General features: G+C 54.3%; 1 pseudogene; it reads right to left on the bottom strand.

Annotated features, from left to right (window-relative positions):
• Positions 1–11669: 11669 nt before the first annotated feature.
• On the bottom strand, positions 11670–13781 carry LOC148217936 (class II histocompatibility antigen, B-L beta chain-like; annotated as a pseudogene).
• Positions 13782–14647: the final 866 nt, after the last annotated feature.

Here is a 14647-nt window from a genome sequence, read left to right as displayed (position 1 = left end):
TGCACTTTTCTAGAGCCCTCCTGGCCCCGACCCCCCTGTGGGTCTCTCTGTGGGATCATGACACGGTGGGGATGGGGACAGGAGAGTGGAATATGGGTGGCACATTGTGGCACCGTTGATGCTTACAATTAGTTAAAATATGTCCCTAGAACGTCTGCTTACTTCCCCAACCCTCCCCCACACACATACTCGAAGACAGGTCCCGCATTCCAGCAGGCAACACAAGGCTGCACAAAACCCTGTTCTTGGGGACAATTTCTTGGTTATTTCCCTCTGGCGAGGCTCAGGGGGGGACAATGGGACTGTTCATCTCCTCTCATGGTCCTCTGATGTTCTAGTACTCCCAGTGGGTTCCTGGAAAGAGAATGGTGGCACATCTACCCCCTGCTACCCCCCTCTAGGCAATATTCAACTGTTTAGTTCACAGACTCATCTTCTAGCACTCTTAGTGGGGTCAGCAGAGCCACTTCCCACTGGTGGGGGCAAAGAGCACCCTCTGTGCCTTTGTGGTGGGAGCAGACAGTGTTGTCCCAAAGGAAAGGTCAGAGAGAGACCAAGCTGGACCTCTGCCTCCTGCCCCTCACCCCACAAGGGCAGGAGGGCACAAAACTGAACACTTTTTTTTTGGACCCATCTTTTCCAGGAGCTTGACTAGCTCGAAGGAGAGGATTAGAAGGATTTTTTGAGGATCACTGCCAGTGCACAGCACACATGGCATCCCTCACCCCTTACATCATCCTGGGATGGAGGGGTAGGGACCAACCACAGCCCTACCCCACTGCTCCAGAAGCCAAAATCCCCATGCAAGCATTTAGTTATGGCCTTCTTAGAGAACCACATTCCCACGTGAGAGCCCTCCCGCACAGCCGGGCTGGTTCTCCACCCTCGGCCGCGCTGTCCGCGCCACCTCTGGGCTGGCGAACGCCGGGAGTTGCTGGGCTGGGTTTGATGGCCCCGCTCAGCGCTTTCGGCCGCTGCTCACGCCGCACCCTCGCGATTTTCGCTGGCAATCAATGCAGATTGGCCAGGAAAATCCAGAAAGCAAAAAATAGACACCAAGGGCATTCCAGAAGGGGTTTCCTGCAGCCAGACACACAGCAGCAATTTCCAGGAGCTGTCACTTGCTAGTCCACAGCTTTAAGGATGCTGTGGTGGTGCCACAGGAGAAGACCCTTGGGTGTTGTGCTGGAACAGGTTCCTGCAGAAGAAAAGGTGATGTTCCTATGTGCAGGGAACTCTGTGGTATCAGCAGTGGAGGAGCAGGGTGAGGAAGATCTCCAGCCTTGGGATATTTCTGCAAGAGCCTTCAGCCCTGCCAGAGCCTGGGTGAGAGCTGCCAGAGTGCAGAGGGAGGCAGCCCTTTGGACAGGCGTCCCTGCTCCCTCAGAGCCACGGCTATGAGACAAACAGCCTCATCCCTGAGGATGCAGATGGGCAGAAAATGCCTGGAAGTAAAAAGGGGAGCCCAGACTTCTCCAAGAAGCTGATCCCAGAGGCAAGTGTCCCAGCAGGAAGTGTCCTGGAGGCACTTGTGTTCAGCCTACAGTCAGTTCCCAGAACGCTGACCCTCTTCCAGTGGGGAACCCCCCACGCTTTGCAGCGGGAAAGATTCACATGAAACCAAGGAGGCTCTTGCATCTGCAGGAAGCTTCTCCCCTCTACTAGTGAGATGGCCTCTGACTACCAGGAATGTGTTTACAGATTAAGATCTGATCTTCTTCGGAGCATCAGTGTTAAATACATTAGATTTTCTCGGAGACTTGTCAGAATGTTCCCACTGTTTTGGAACTGACTGGTGTGATAATTGATAAAAGATTCGTGTTAATCACAAAAGCATTGGGGTTTGTATAAACCAGTATACTAAGCTCTGAAGTGAAGCATGGACACTAGATAAAGGAAATTATATGATAAAATCATTCTGTTTAAAACCACCTTGTTATGTTATATTATGTTGTATTATGTTACATTATGTTATGTTTTTCAAATAAGTTGTATCGACTACCAGCTTGCAAAATCGGACTTCCCAAAAAGCCTTTCCTGCCTTTGTCTAATCAATACTGCCTATCTCAAGGACCAGACTCCCAGAACTTCTCTGGTGCTTATCTAGAAGGACCGGATGGCTATCTGTGACTGATTATCACCCAAAGGCTTCGTGAATTTGTGTACAACGAGAACCCACAGTATAAGAAGAGGCTGCAAACCAAGGTTGGGTGGAGCGTGGAGTGGGCGGTGACCCTTCACGTTCCCCAGCGCTGCTTGCTCTTTCTTTATCAAATAAAGCAATCTAAATTTTGCTGAATATCGAGACTTTTGTCTCTCATTTATAACAGGGTTCACCTTTTCCTCCTCCATGTGTAACGTCGTCTGGAGCACAGAGGTCCCAGGAGCTGCTTCCTCCTGAGCCAGTGGCACTCCTGGCACTGGGCAGCGCAGGGCCCTGTGCCCCGTATATACCCCTGCAGGGCGGGGCTGTGCCATGTCACCAGGACAACAGAATGTCCAACAGCACCCAGGAACCCGATAGAACGGCCCTGTGTCACAAAGGGCCCAGCCCAGCAGCCCTTCAGCAGCCCAAGCCCCTGGAAGTGTCATGGAGCAGGTGCCCAGCAGGTGCTGGCTTTGCAGGCTGGGCTGTGCGGGGCCAGAGGAATTGGCCGGATGGACGCAGGCAGGGAGTTGTGGTCAGCGGCTCCATGGGCGGCTGCAGGCCGGGGATGAGGGGTGTCCCTCAGGGAGGGCTCTGCCTCGGCCCCGGGGGGGCCCAATGCGAGGGCGAGGGGCTGGGGGGGCCATGGGGGCGTTCGATCAATGGGGAGGGCCCGGGGAGTGCTGAGAAGGGGGTGGTGAGTGGGGGGGAGGGAGGGGTCCCATGGATTTGGGGGGAGTCTTGATGAGTGTGGGGGGAGTCCCATGGATTTTGGGGTCCTGGTGACGGGGGGGAGCGGTGAGTGGGGGGGTCCCATGGATGGGGGAGGGGCGGTGAGTGAGGGGGTGATCCTGGCGCCCTGGGGTGTTCCCAAGTATCCGGGGGGGTCCCAGCACTTTGGGGGGATTGGTGAACGGGGGGGCAGTGAATAGGGGGAGCCCCGGTAAATTGGGGGGGTCCCTGGTGATAACCGGAGGACGAAGGGGGGAAAGTCCCGAGCCCCAAGGGACTCCCCCCGGTGCTGGGGACACCCCGGTGCCCCTCCAGCGCACGGCCCCCCCCATTCCCGCTCCTGTTCCCCCAGGAACCCCCAAATCACACCCGGGTCTGCTGCTTTAGTCCTGTGCTCCCAGCGCTGATTTTTCTCCTTATTCAGTCTTTTGTTGTATTTTTATGCTAAAGTTTAATAAACCTATGAGACTTTAAAAAGCCCCAAAACCAACAGCGTTGTTTGTCATAATGCTTTATTATATTTTGTTAAGGTTTCAGAAACCATTAAAATTTTAAAAAGTGAGCGTCGTTTCTGCACTGCCGGGGTAGGAGGTGCAGCTGGAAGGAGGGAGGGGTAGCGGAAAGCTGATTTAAAGGGTCTTCATTTATTCTCATTACACTGCTCTGAGTTTTTGGAGTTTTCTGCCAGAAATCTCTCCCCTCCCCCACTCATCCACAGGGGTTGGGAGAAGTTTTCCCACTCTGGAGGAAATCAAAGCCATGCACTGATATTCCTAATTAGGGGTAGGAGAAGTGAGGCTCCACGGCTTCCTGCTGAGCCGGAGGCAGCGAACACGCAGGGCTGGGAAAGCCGTGCCGGGAGCTGCGGAGAACTTTGTTTGTGTTTCCAGGCCAATGGCGGCTCGGGCCCGGGCCCGTTCCAGGGCTGTTCCTCATCTCCGCCTTTGCCCTCCCACAGCCCGGGGGGCCCTGAGAGCGCGGGCCGAGGCTGGGCCGTGTGCAGAGCCCGGCCCTCGCTGCCATTGGCTGATTGTGCCAATGTCACTCCTGGTTGTCGCGCGCTGATTGGGCAGAGCAGCAAAGGCGCCATTGTGGCAGCGTCTGTGCGGGCCCGGCAGCGGCGGCAGCGGCCGGAGCCCGGGGAGGCGGCGGCGGCGGAGCTCGGAGGCGGCCCCAGCGCAGGTGGGAGCCGCGCTCGGTTGTGCGGGGGCTCGGGGCTCGCTGCGGGCCAAGGGGGCGGCAGGGGGCTCTGGCGGGTTGGTTGTGCCGGTGCCGGCCCGTGTTGGCGCTGGGCTGAGGGCGCTGCGGGAGCGGCTGCCCGCGGTCTCCTTCCCGCTGGGGCCTCGGCAGGAGCCGGTGCCGGAGCAGCGCTGGCTCGTCCCGGTTGCTGTGGGTGGCACAGAGGTGTCTGCCCTGTGCCCGGGGCTGTGCGGGAAAATTCCCGTGGCCAGAGGTTTGTGTGCCCGCAGGAGACAGAGGAGTCCTGTAAAAGTGACTTTATTGATGAACAAAGAGAGAGGCCATGCGGCATTTGCCATGCGGTCTCTCTAAAGCGCCGCCTCCTTTTTATCCTCATTTTCCCTTCTGCATCTCTCTCTCCCATTCCCCTCTAGCTGACGTTTTTGGAAGGTTCAGATTTCCCGATCCACCTACTGCATGTCCTCGTTAATATGCACTCCTACTATGATATTAATCTTACTGCTTTCAATCCCTCCTTTTCTCAAGAATAGCGCTTACAAACTTTTAATTTCCATTGACTCAATTTCTTTTCCTGCATCCTGTTTCGTACAAGGTGTCTTGCATGGTAAAAAGCTGAGGGTTGCTGCAGCACGTCAGAGGAGGAGCAGCATTCGTTTAAGACATGGTCTGCCAGGGAACCACGAAAACGTGTCCCATTCCCATCCTTTCCCTCTTTGGACTGGTACATGAGCTACTTTCTTATTTCCTTTGTTATCTGTTTCACCACTTTTCGGTTATCATCTATTTGCAAACAGCAATTTGAATGATTTAATTTTCCACAAACTCCGCCTCCTTCTGTTAATAGATAATCTGATTCCATCCCATGGTGAAATGTCTCGTTCCTCATTTCAGTGGATTGGTCGTCAGGAAGGTCAGGAGCTGGAGCTGTCTGGTTGGTTATTATTTCAAGGACACTTTTAAATCTAATTATGCCACTCAAATTATGGATGGATTTTCTGTGTCCTGATATGAATTCTTTAGGGATCCCAGGGGTTGGTCCATGGTGTTGTAGCATTTGTTCTGGTGGCCGTTCATCTTTTTCCCATTTTTGGGTGCTCCCTCCATCCAGGGCTGCATCAATTGACTACTTTTTCTTATTAAATCATCAAATACTTGGATTCCCAACTGATTTCTCTGGACTAGCAAAAACACCCCAGTGCTTTGGGGAGAGGGATGATTCCCCCCCCACACTGTTTTTTATTAAGCTTCCACAACATTCTGCGTTTGCTGTTTCCCTTTGCAGCTTAACCAATTTCTGTTGCAGTCAGATATCCTCACTATGGGCTCTGCCTTTAGTTGTGCAAATTCCATCTGTGCAGGCAGGCAGAGCTGGGGGTGAGGGGCAGATGGACTCAGGGAAATTCCTCCCCCAGGTAAGAAGGCCCTTGGGCATTGTCTGCACTTTTCCTGAGCAATGTTAATTTGCATTTCTAAAGCTCCTCTGCTGGCTGCCTGGAAGGGATGCCTTTGCTCCAGAGCAGCCCTTAGGTGATTCACACCTGCACCCTCACAATCTGTTTTTTTATTTTTTTTTTTAACGATTTTGCATTAAATATTTATGTGTTAAAGCCTTACTATTAATACTCTTCTACGTTTGCAAAATGCAACTTAAAGGTGAGCATCGAAAAACCCATTCCGAAATTCTGCCATCATTAAGAGTCAGCCACAAATATAGAGAAAAATATTCCAGTGCAAGCAAGTCTTTTCTACATCTTCTCCTAGGAGTAAAAATTGCTTGTCACACCCCTGGTCCAAATCTAAATGATAAAATAAAATAAAAGTTGGATTAATATGAAAAAATTTTCTAATGGTGTAATCTTGTCACTGAAACTGCAGGAAAAACAAAAACTCTTCAATAATGTCTTTAGTGTTAGAGTCAAGGCATTACTTGATTCTGGTCAGGATGAGCAACAGAAATAATTTCATCCATGCATAGCCCGGGTGTGCAGAGAAAATCATTCCATGAGATGTGAATTTTACTAGATTTTTCCTGAAATTTTTACTGTCCGAACCCTATGAAATAGTGTTTATTGCTTCCAGGTTGTGTAGTTCTTAGTATTTGGTTAATTAGATCCACATTCCTGGATTTCCTTCTCAGTCTTTTCCAGACCAGGTGTCTCCGTCTCGACCAGGGGCAGTGTCTGGGGTGGGTGTTCCCTGATGTTTGCTGATGTTTCGTTGATGTTTTGTTGAATGTTGTTATCTTTGTGGGAATATTTTGGGCTATTCCCAGTCTGTTGAGATGTTAAACTCATCTCTGTTGAATGGTGCAACATCTCTTAAAAAAAACCTTTAAAAATTTCTTTCCTGAGAGAAAGGCAAACCGAGCCTGACTAGTAAAATGAAAGGTAAAAAAAACCTTTTAAAATTTGGTATACTTTCCAACAATGGAATCGCAGGCAGCCCAGTGTGTGAGTGTAATTGAGAGGCAGAGTCCTGGGTGGATGCTGTGAACAGCAAAGTGCCAAGGCAGGCTCTGTGCCAGCCCAGCTTCCTGTGGCAGAGATTTCACAAGAGACAGGATTCTGGCCACAGACTGCTTGAAATATACATCCCTTATCTCCAGCCCGCACTAGGTGGAGAATTCCCAGGGTAAGGAATTGCAAAGATCAATTCCAAGGGAGATAATTGAATATCTGCCCTGGCTCTGGCCAAAGGTTATAATGGCCGGATGCTTGGCTTTCAGCCAAGGGCACACACTGACTCAGAAAACACTTCCTAAATGCAGCAACATGTTGCATATTCATAGACCTTCATGCATTATTCTGAATCATTCCCCTCCAACCTGTAAATCACTGTTTTTGCCTTCCCTGGGGTTCTGGTGTCCCATAATTCCAAGAATGTGAAGAATTTCCAGATTATCTTTTTTACCATTCTCCAAGTTTGTTACATGAACATAAGATTATGACATTATACTGGAACAAAAATATATTTATCACACAACTCGTTATAACTTTTGTTTATTTATGTATATTTATTTATATTTATAAGTTTTGTTAATTGCAGAACTAAGAGAAACTATGTTCATACAACGGTATTTTCCAGCATATGGCATTCATTTTAATATTTGCAAAAACTCAATAATATAATGTACACTTATAACACACATAGAATTCAAATTTCTTTTTCTCAGTCTGGAGGAGACATAGCTGGTGATCCAATCATTTTGTTATTTTTCATTTTCTCAGGTTTTTTTCCTTTTCTCCTGTCCATACCACCACACTGAGGATATTTGAGTTTAAAAAGTCATACAATGTTGTGGCTAGAGCAGAGAATCTTCAATCCAGGATCTCCAATTCCCTATTAATCCTCAGAATTCTTGCACCTGCTTTTTAGTCCTAGATTACTTCTGAGATTCCCTGGTCCCTCTCTGGGCCAATACACCACAAACCCTCAGTCAAAATATGTCCCAAATATTTAACCCTTTTCTCCAGCATTTCCTCTTTTATTTCAAATAGACAAAAATGCTTTTTAGCCTGAACATTCAGCCATTTCACAGAGGCTTCTTCTGCCACTTCTTGTCCTCCTGATTGCAGCAAGTCATCCACATCCTGCATTAACCCAATCCCTGGGGGTGGGGTAAATTCTTGTGATATTTTCTGCAAGGCTTGCCCCAGTAAGGCTGGTGCTTCCGTGCATCCCTGCAGAAGGATCGTCCATGTCTTTTCCATTTTCTTTTCTACCTCTTGTTCCCACTCAAAGGCAAAATCCAGTTTACCCTCCTGTGTCAGTGGGCATCCCCAGAAAGCATCTTTGCCATCAAGGGCTGAATGGTGTCAGTGTAAGGAGGGAACCAGGTTCAACGTAGTGTTAGGATCTGAGACTGTGGAGTGCCTAAGTTGAATAATCTTATTTATTATTCTTATGTCCTGCACCATTCTTTCGATTCCATCTGATTTTTTGACTGGCAGGATAGGAGCATTACAGGGAGAGATCCCTGGCTTCAAAAGCCCTGCCTTTAGCAGGGACTCAATAAGAGGCTGTAAGCCCTTCCTTCCCTCCCTTGGAATAGGGTATTGCTTTTAGACACCGCTTGTCCTGGTTGCTTCAAAGAGCTTTGGAGAGGCTCCATATCTAATTTTCCCTATTTTCCTGGAGCTGCCCAAACTTCTGAGTTCACTTCAGCTTAGGCCTTGCCAGACAATTGACACAAAGACAAAACAGAACTTGACTCTGTACCACCTTTTACAATGTTCATTTGCATTCGAATTTTGGCCATCAAATCCATTCTTAGTACATTATAATCAAAGTTAGGTGCAAATTAAAAATTCTTGCATTTCAAACTCAGTCCCCTGGGTGCTGGGGCCCCCTTGGGCCCTGGGGTTCATCCCTCAGGGGCTGTAGAAACTCTGCCATGGCCTTTGCCTTCCCCTTGGCCTTTTCCTCCTCCCTTCTTGCATTCCCCTGCTGTGCCTTTGTGACCAAGTGCTCCAGGGGCTTCTTCTGCCCCTCCTGCAGCCCCTCAGTGCCTGGGGGTGCTCATCCTCTGACAGCTGCTGAGCTTTCTGCTAAATCATTCCTTTCTGCACTGACCCAAAGGAAGTCCTTAAAAGCTAATCTGGATGCTTGCACGTCCAATCCCCATTTCCCAGCTGTTCCTTCGTGCTGCTCCTTTTGCTGTGGCTGCCGTGGCCAGCCCGTATCCCAGAGCCGGTGCCTGTCCTGCCGCAGTGTCCAAACGCGGCCCCCCCGGCGGGCAGGGCCGGCAGCTCCACGGGGCCGGGCAGCGGCCGGGGCGTCCCGCAGCCTCCTGGGGGCCGGGGGCCACTGCCGGGCCTGCAATTGCCGGGGGGTGCTGGGCTCAGGCAGCGCCCGGCGCTGAGCCCCGGCTGCCCCACAGCCCCGGCCCGGCCCCGCAGCTCCCCACAGGCCCCCAGCCCGTGCTCCCGGTGCCGCCCCTCTGCGCCCGCTCCTGCCGCTGCCCAGCACAGAGAAACCCCCTGCAATCCTGACCTCCTTGTGTGCCTGTCCTGGCAACCGGGGATACAAAGGATCTGCAGCAGCTGGCAACTTTGGAGGATCAAATCCTGCTGAAAAACAACCCCATCCTCAGTGTTTTCCCTTCCTCCTCTTTACGATCCTTCATGTTTTTTTGCCACATAGATTGCTCCTGCTGCTTCTTTCCTGAACCATATTCCTGCACACTCCCCTTCACCCAATCCCTTCTCATCACACCAACAGCATCCATCCCCCTGTTGTATGAATCTGTTCTGGACTTCCCTGATTGCCGCCTGAGTGTCCCTGTCCTTGATTACCTCTGGGAGAATGTGCAAATTTCATCAACATGCTCCCAAGGGACCCTACAGAGATATTTTGGGATTGTCATCCCTTTGGCCCGGAGCCCTTTCTGGCTTTCCCTTTCTACCCTCCACGGGTGCCCTGCCATGTTTAGTCCCCGAAGATCCCACTGTAGTCCCTGCTGAGATTTTCAGTGCTCTCTGGCTGCCGACTGTTCCCAGCCCCCCTGATCTGTCACTCGTCTGTCTCCTGGCCCCAGCGCCCCCCGGCAGGGGAATTTGGGGAGGTGGGAGGGGGGGAGCGCCAAGGCCGGGCCCCCCCGCGCTGTGGTGGCGGCAGCGGCTGCAGTGGGGAGCGAGTGCGGGCGGGAGCGGCCGAGAGCCCAGCGCTGCCCCAGCCCGAGCTGCCCCAGCTCCATCGCTGCCCCTGCGCTGGGATGCTGTGGGTTTGGGGGGAAGAGGGAGCCGGCAGTGGGTGCTGGGCCTGGGGGCAGCAGGAGAAGGGAAGGTGAAGCAGAATTGAAGAACAAAATGGTCAAACGATGCCTGTGGAAGGAGCAGATGGGATTGTGCAGGAGAAAGAGGAATAATGGGAGGAAGAGGAGTGTGAGGAAGAGTAGGGACACCAGAGGAGGAGCAGAAATGGGAAGCAGCACAATGTTCAACTCCTCCCTGTATGTGCAGCCTCTGCCCCAGCCCCAGGAGCGTTGGTCCCCCCGCATGCAGCAGGTGACTGAAGAGGACCATCCATGATTTTCACAGGGGTGAATCTTGGTGTTTGTGCGGTTTATTGGATTAAATGTTGGTGCTTTGATTTTTTGCAGAGGCTCAATCTTTATATTTTGTAAGGGATTTGGGCTGAAACTTGCTTTTTGGGGAGTTTTTTATCTGTGTCATGATGTTTTGGAGGATTTTTAGGCTGAATCTTGGTATTTTGTAGGTTCTTCCAGGCATCATATGCTCAATAACTTCCTGGTTTCCACTTGGGCAAGGAGGGACCCGCAATTTAAGGCACTCCCCTCTTGTTTTTTTCCCCAAACCAGAATTGTACGTTCCCAAGGTGTGAACAGATGGAGGAGGAAGAAAAGCCCCGGAGATCGCGTGGGACGAGGGGCTGCAAACCCAGCCTAGTGAGCTGTGAGGAGCAAAGACCCTCCTCGAGCCAGGAAGGAGGCTGGAGATGCAGGCGGAGCTCAGAGCTGTTGGAGAAGTCTCCTGGAGGAGAGAAGCCCCACAAGTGCTTGGAATGTGGGAAGGGTTTCAGCCGGAGCTCTGGGCTGATCCAGCACCAGATGATCCACACTGGGGAACGGCCCTACAAATGTGGGGAATGTGAGAAGGGATTCATGACGATCTTTAATCTGATGCAGCATGTGCTGGTCCACACTGGGGAAAAGCCCTATGAATGTGGGGAATGCGGGAAGAGCTTCCGCCAGCGCTCCAACCTGATCCGGCACCAGGTGAGCCACACTGGGGAACGGCCCTACACCTGCTTGGAATGTGGGAAGAGCTTTGGGCATAACTCTGCCCTGAGAAGACACCAGCGCGTCCACACTGGGGAGAGGCCCTACGAGTGTCCTGAGTGTGGGAAGAGGTTTCAGACCACCTCCAATCTCCTCCTACATGAGCGGATCCACACAGAGGAAAGGCCCTTCCGCTGCCCCGACTGCGGGAAGGGCTTCAAGCAAAACTCCACCCTCACTGCCCACCGGCGCATCCACACTGGGGAGAGGCCCTACGAGTGTCCTGAGTGTGGGAAGAGCTTCTCACAGAGCTCAGCCTTGACCCGACACCAACGGAGGCTCCACTAAGGGAAGCCCTGTGAGTGCCCCGAGTGTGGGAAGAGCTTCGTGCTCTGCTCCAGCTCCATCCCCCATGGGAGGATCGGTGTTGGATGATCCCCAGTGACCCCCGTTGGGCAGAGCCCTGGTGATCCCTGTTGGGTGGGGAGAAGGGGTTGGAGAGATTTCTTTCCCTTCTCCTTGTCCCGCTGTGATTTGGTTGGTAATAAATTCCCTCGCTGTGCCCAGGCTGGCTCTGTTGTTCCCGTGCCGGTGCTCGGGGCGGGATCTCTCCTGTTCCTTCTCTCAACTCCCGGGCCTCTCCTCAGCCAATCAGAGAATGCGATGGAGAAGATTCAGCCAATCAGGGAGAGCAGCTGTGATGACTCACCGGTTGCCGGGCAGACCCGCAGCACCCAGTGTTCCCCACCTGGACCCCACCCTCCCCCCCAGTCACGATCCCCCCGCGGGGTCCCCCCGAGTCCCTCCCCAGTCTCACCCCACAATAAAGGGGACTGCGGAAACTGGGAAACTTTACTGGGAGCACTGGGCGCAGCCGGGCTCCCAGCGGGGCTGAGGAGAACACACGACACCCCCAAAATCAGTGTGGGGACGGAGCAGGGGGTCCTGGCTGCGTCGGAGGCCACAGGGCGGGGCTGAAGCCTCTGCTGGCTCAGTAGAGCAGAGAAAAGGGGGTGACACCCGGTTGGGGGCCTCAGGGGGAGCACATACGCTCCGGGACACCTCCCCCCCCATCTTCTTTCACAGGTCGAAGCCGAGCCTCAGCACCAGGAAGACGAAGCCAAACACGGAGCCCCCGATCCCCATCAGCACCTTGCTGCGGGCGGTGTCTGGTGGCATCTCTGGGGGTCTACAGGGGTCAGGAACCCCCAAAACCTCTCATGGACACCCCGAGACCCTCCAAGCACCCTCCCAATCCCCCCTAGCCCACCCAGGGCCCCCTTTAACCTCCTCCTAATATCTTTCCAGCCTCTCCAGGACCCACCAAAGCCCCTCCTGTCCCTCTCAGGGTCTCACAGCCCCCTCCTACTTTCCCCCCACTACTCCGGGACCCCCAAAACCTTTTCCAGTCCCTTCCCAGCCCCTCCGGGACTCACCAAGCACCCTTCCACTCTCTTTCCAGTACAACTAACGTCATTCCAACTCCTGCTTTTCCATCCCCAGTCTCCTTTCATCCCCTCCAGACTCACTCAAGCACTCTCCCAGTTACACTCAGCATCCCCACACTCCTTCCCAGTTACATCCAGCACCTCCAAACTCCCTCCCAGTGCCCACCAGCACCTCCGCAACTCCATAACCCCCTCCCCAGCATCCTTCAAATCCCTTCCCAGCCCTTCCAGACCCCGAGGCCCTCTCCCCATTTAGACCAGGCTCTCTCCAACTCCCTCCCAGTTACTCCTAGCACATCCCAGTGCCTCCCCCGTACCGAAGTGCTGTCTCAGCGGCTACTCCAGGTTGACGTGCTCCACCTGGCGGGTGTAGTTGACCCCAAGCCAGGGGTGGTTTCCAGAAGCACCAGGAGCTGGTGGGTCCATTCGCCGTTGGCGACCACGTCGGTGGCAACCACGTGCTCCGGGAGCTCCTGCTGGCCCTGGAACCATCTCATGGATGTGGGCAGAGTAGAAGTACATCACGGAGCAGAACAGGCGGCCTGGGCCGGGCTGGGAGTTCGAGGGCACCAGCGAGATGGAGACACTGGGGGGCACTGGGAGAGAGTGGGGACGCACTGGGATCAGCTTGGGGGAACTGGCAGAGAGAGGGGAGGGGTGGTGTGGAACTGAGAAGGACTGGGAATGGGCTAGGAGAGACTGGAAATAGACTGGGAGGGACTAGGAATGGACTGGGAATACACTGGGGGCGGACTGGGAGAGACAGGAATGGATTGAGAGGGAACTGGGAGAGTGGGTAGAGGTCTGAGTTTGAAATGAGAATGAACTGAGATCAGACTCGGAATGGACTGGGAATGGGCTGAGAAGGTGCGGGAGGGACTGGGGCCTCACTGGGGGGTACTGGGGCAGCACTGGGAGGATCTGGGGGAAAAGCGCCCGGCCCTGGGAGGCCGAGTCCAGCGCGGGGCACTCGGCGCTGCGGATCTGCCTGGCAACTGATGAGTCACCAGAGAGCCGCGCTCTGATTGGCTGAGAGGCGTCAGTTCCAACCATGCATGAGACAAATGCGCGGGGGGGCACCAGGATGGACTGGGAGAGCCACGGGGGCCACTGGGAGGGATGGGAGGCCCCGGGAATCGGCACATGTACGCCAGGGGCTCTGGGGTGATTCCCAGGGAGGTTTTGAGGGGCTCCAGGGTCATTGCCAGGGCAGGGCCTGTGGGGACACGCTCTGCCCCACGCTCACGTCTGCGCTCCACGGGGAACGGGGCGTACAAGTCGTAGTTGTACCTGCAGGACGTGTCCACCCGAGCCCGATAATACTCCAGTAATTCCGGGTCGCTGTTTCGGTACTGGGCCAGTTGTTGCCCATGCGGGGTGTCCCCTACGTAAAGCCCCATATCGCTGTCGAAGTGTGCGAGCTGCTCCCGGTTGTAAATGTGCCTCAGCACGAACCTCACCTTCTCCGTGCCGTTAATGAAGTGACACTCGCACTTTCCCATCCTCTGGAACACCGCTGTGTGTGCAGGATCCCCACCCCGCACCCCCTGTGCCCCACGGCCGCCATGGGACCCTCCTGCCCGCGCTCCCACTTCCTCTTTCCCACCCTTCCCCCAATTTCCTCTCCCCTCCCACCTCCAGCCGCTTCCCAAATCACTTTTGGTGTCCCATTCCTTCCACTTTCCCACCCATTTCTCCCAGTTCCCAACCCTCTCCCGCTCAATTTTGAGGCCCCACCCTCCCCTTTTCCCCACTTTCCCACCCTCTCCCACCCCTTCCTCACCTTCCCCCAATCCTCAGCCCCTCCCGCTCGTCCTTTGGGGGGTCTCCTCCTCCTCCCCCTTCCATTTCGGGCTCCCACTGCCCCCTTTTCCCCTTCTCCCCTCCCGCTCACCCGAGAGCTCCGCGCCCGCACCAGGGGGGGCTCCCAGCACCACCAGTAGGGCCCCAGCTGCCGTCACTCGCCCCGTGGCCAGCGCCCAGCAGGTGCCGCCAGCCCCACAGCAGCCGCCGGGGCTGCACTGGGAGCACCAGGCCGGAGCAGGGCCGGGCTCAGCAGCGCCGCGCGCTCTGATTGGCTGAGAGCACTTTTGGGGACCCGTTTTTCTGAGGCTGCCCCTGGCAACTGATGAGTCATCAACTCTTCGCACTTTGATTTGCCGCAGCGCGCTCCGGCTGCTTTTGGATCGCAGCCCCGGGTGGGGTTTCTTTGCGGAGGGGGAACCGTGGGACGCTGGGCAGGTGGGAGCTCAGGTGTGCCCAGAAATGTGTGCCCAGGTGGGTGCGGGATCTCAGGGTGCCCATGGCGAGGGCTGGCCCGATGCCGGGCACCCCCCAAAGCCGCTCTGTCCCTGCCCTCGGCAGCCGCACAGGGGACAAAAA

The sequence above is a fragment of the Sturnus vulgaris genome, unplaced genomic scaffold (genome assembly GCF_052056855.1).
Source record: "Sturnus vulgaris isolate bStuVul1 unplaced genomic scaffold, bStuVul1.hap1 Scaffold_198, whole genome shotgun sequence".
In the NCBI taxonomy this organism is placed as follows: domain Eukaryota; kingdom Metazoa; phylum Chordata; class Aves; order Passeriformes; family Sturnidae; genus Sturnus; species Sturnus vulgaris.
Note: the sequence above shows the minus strand (reverse complement) of the source record. Positions and strands in the feature narration are given on the sequence as shown.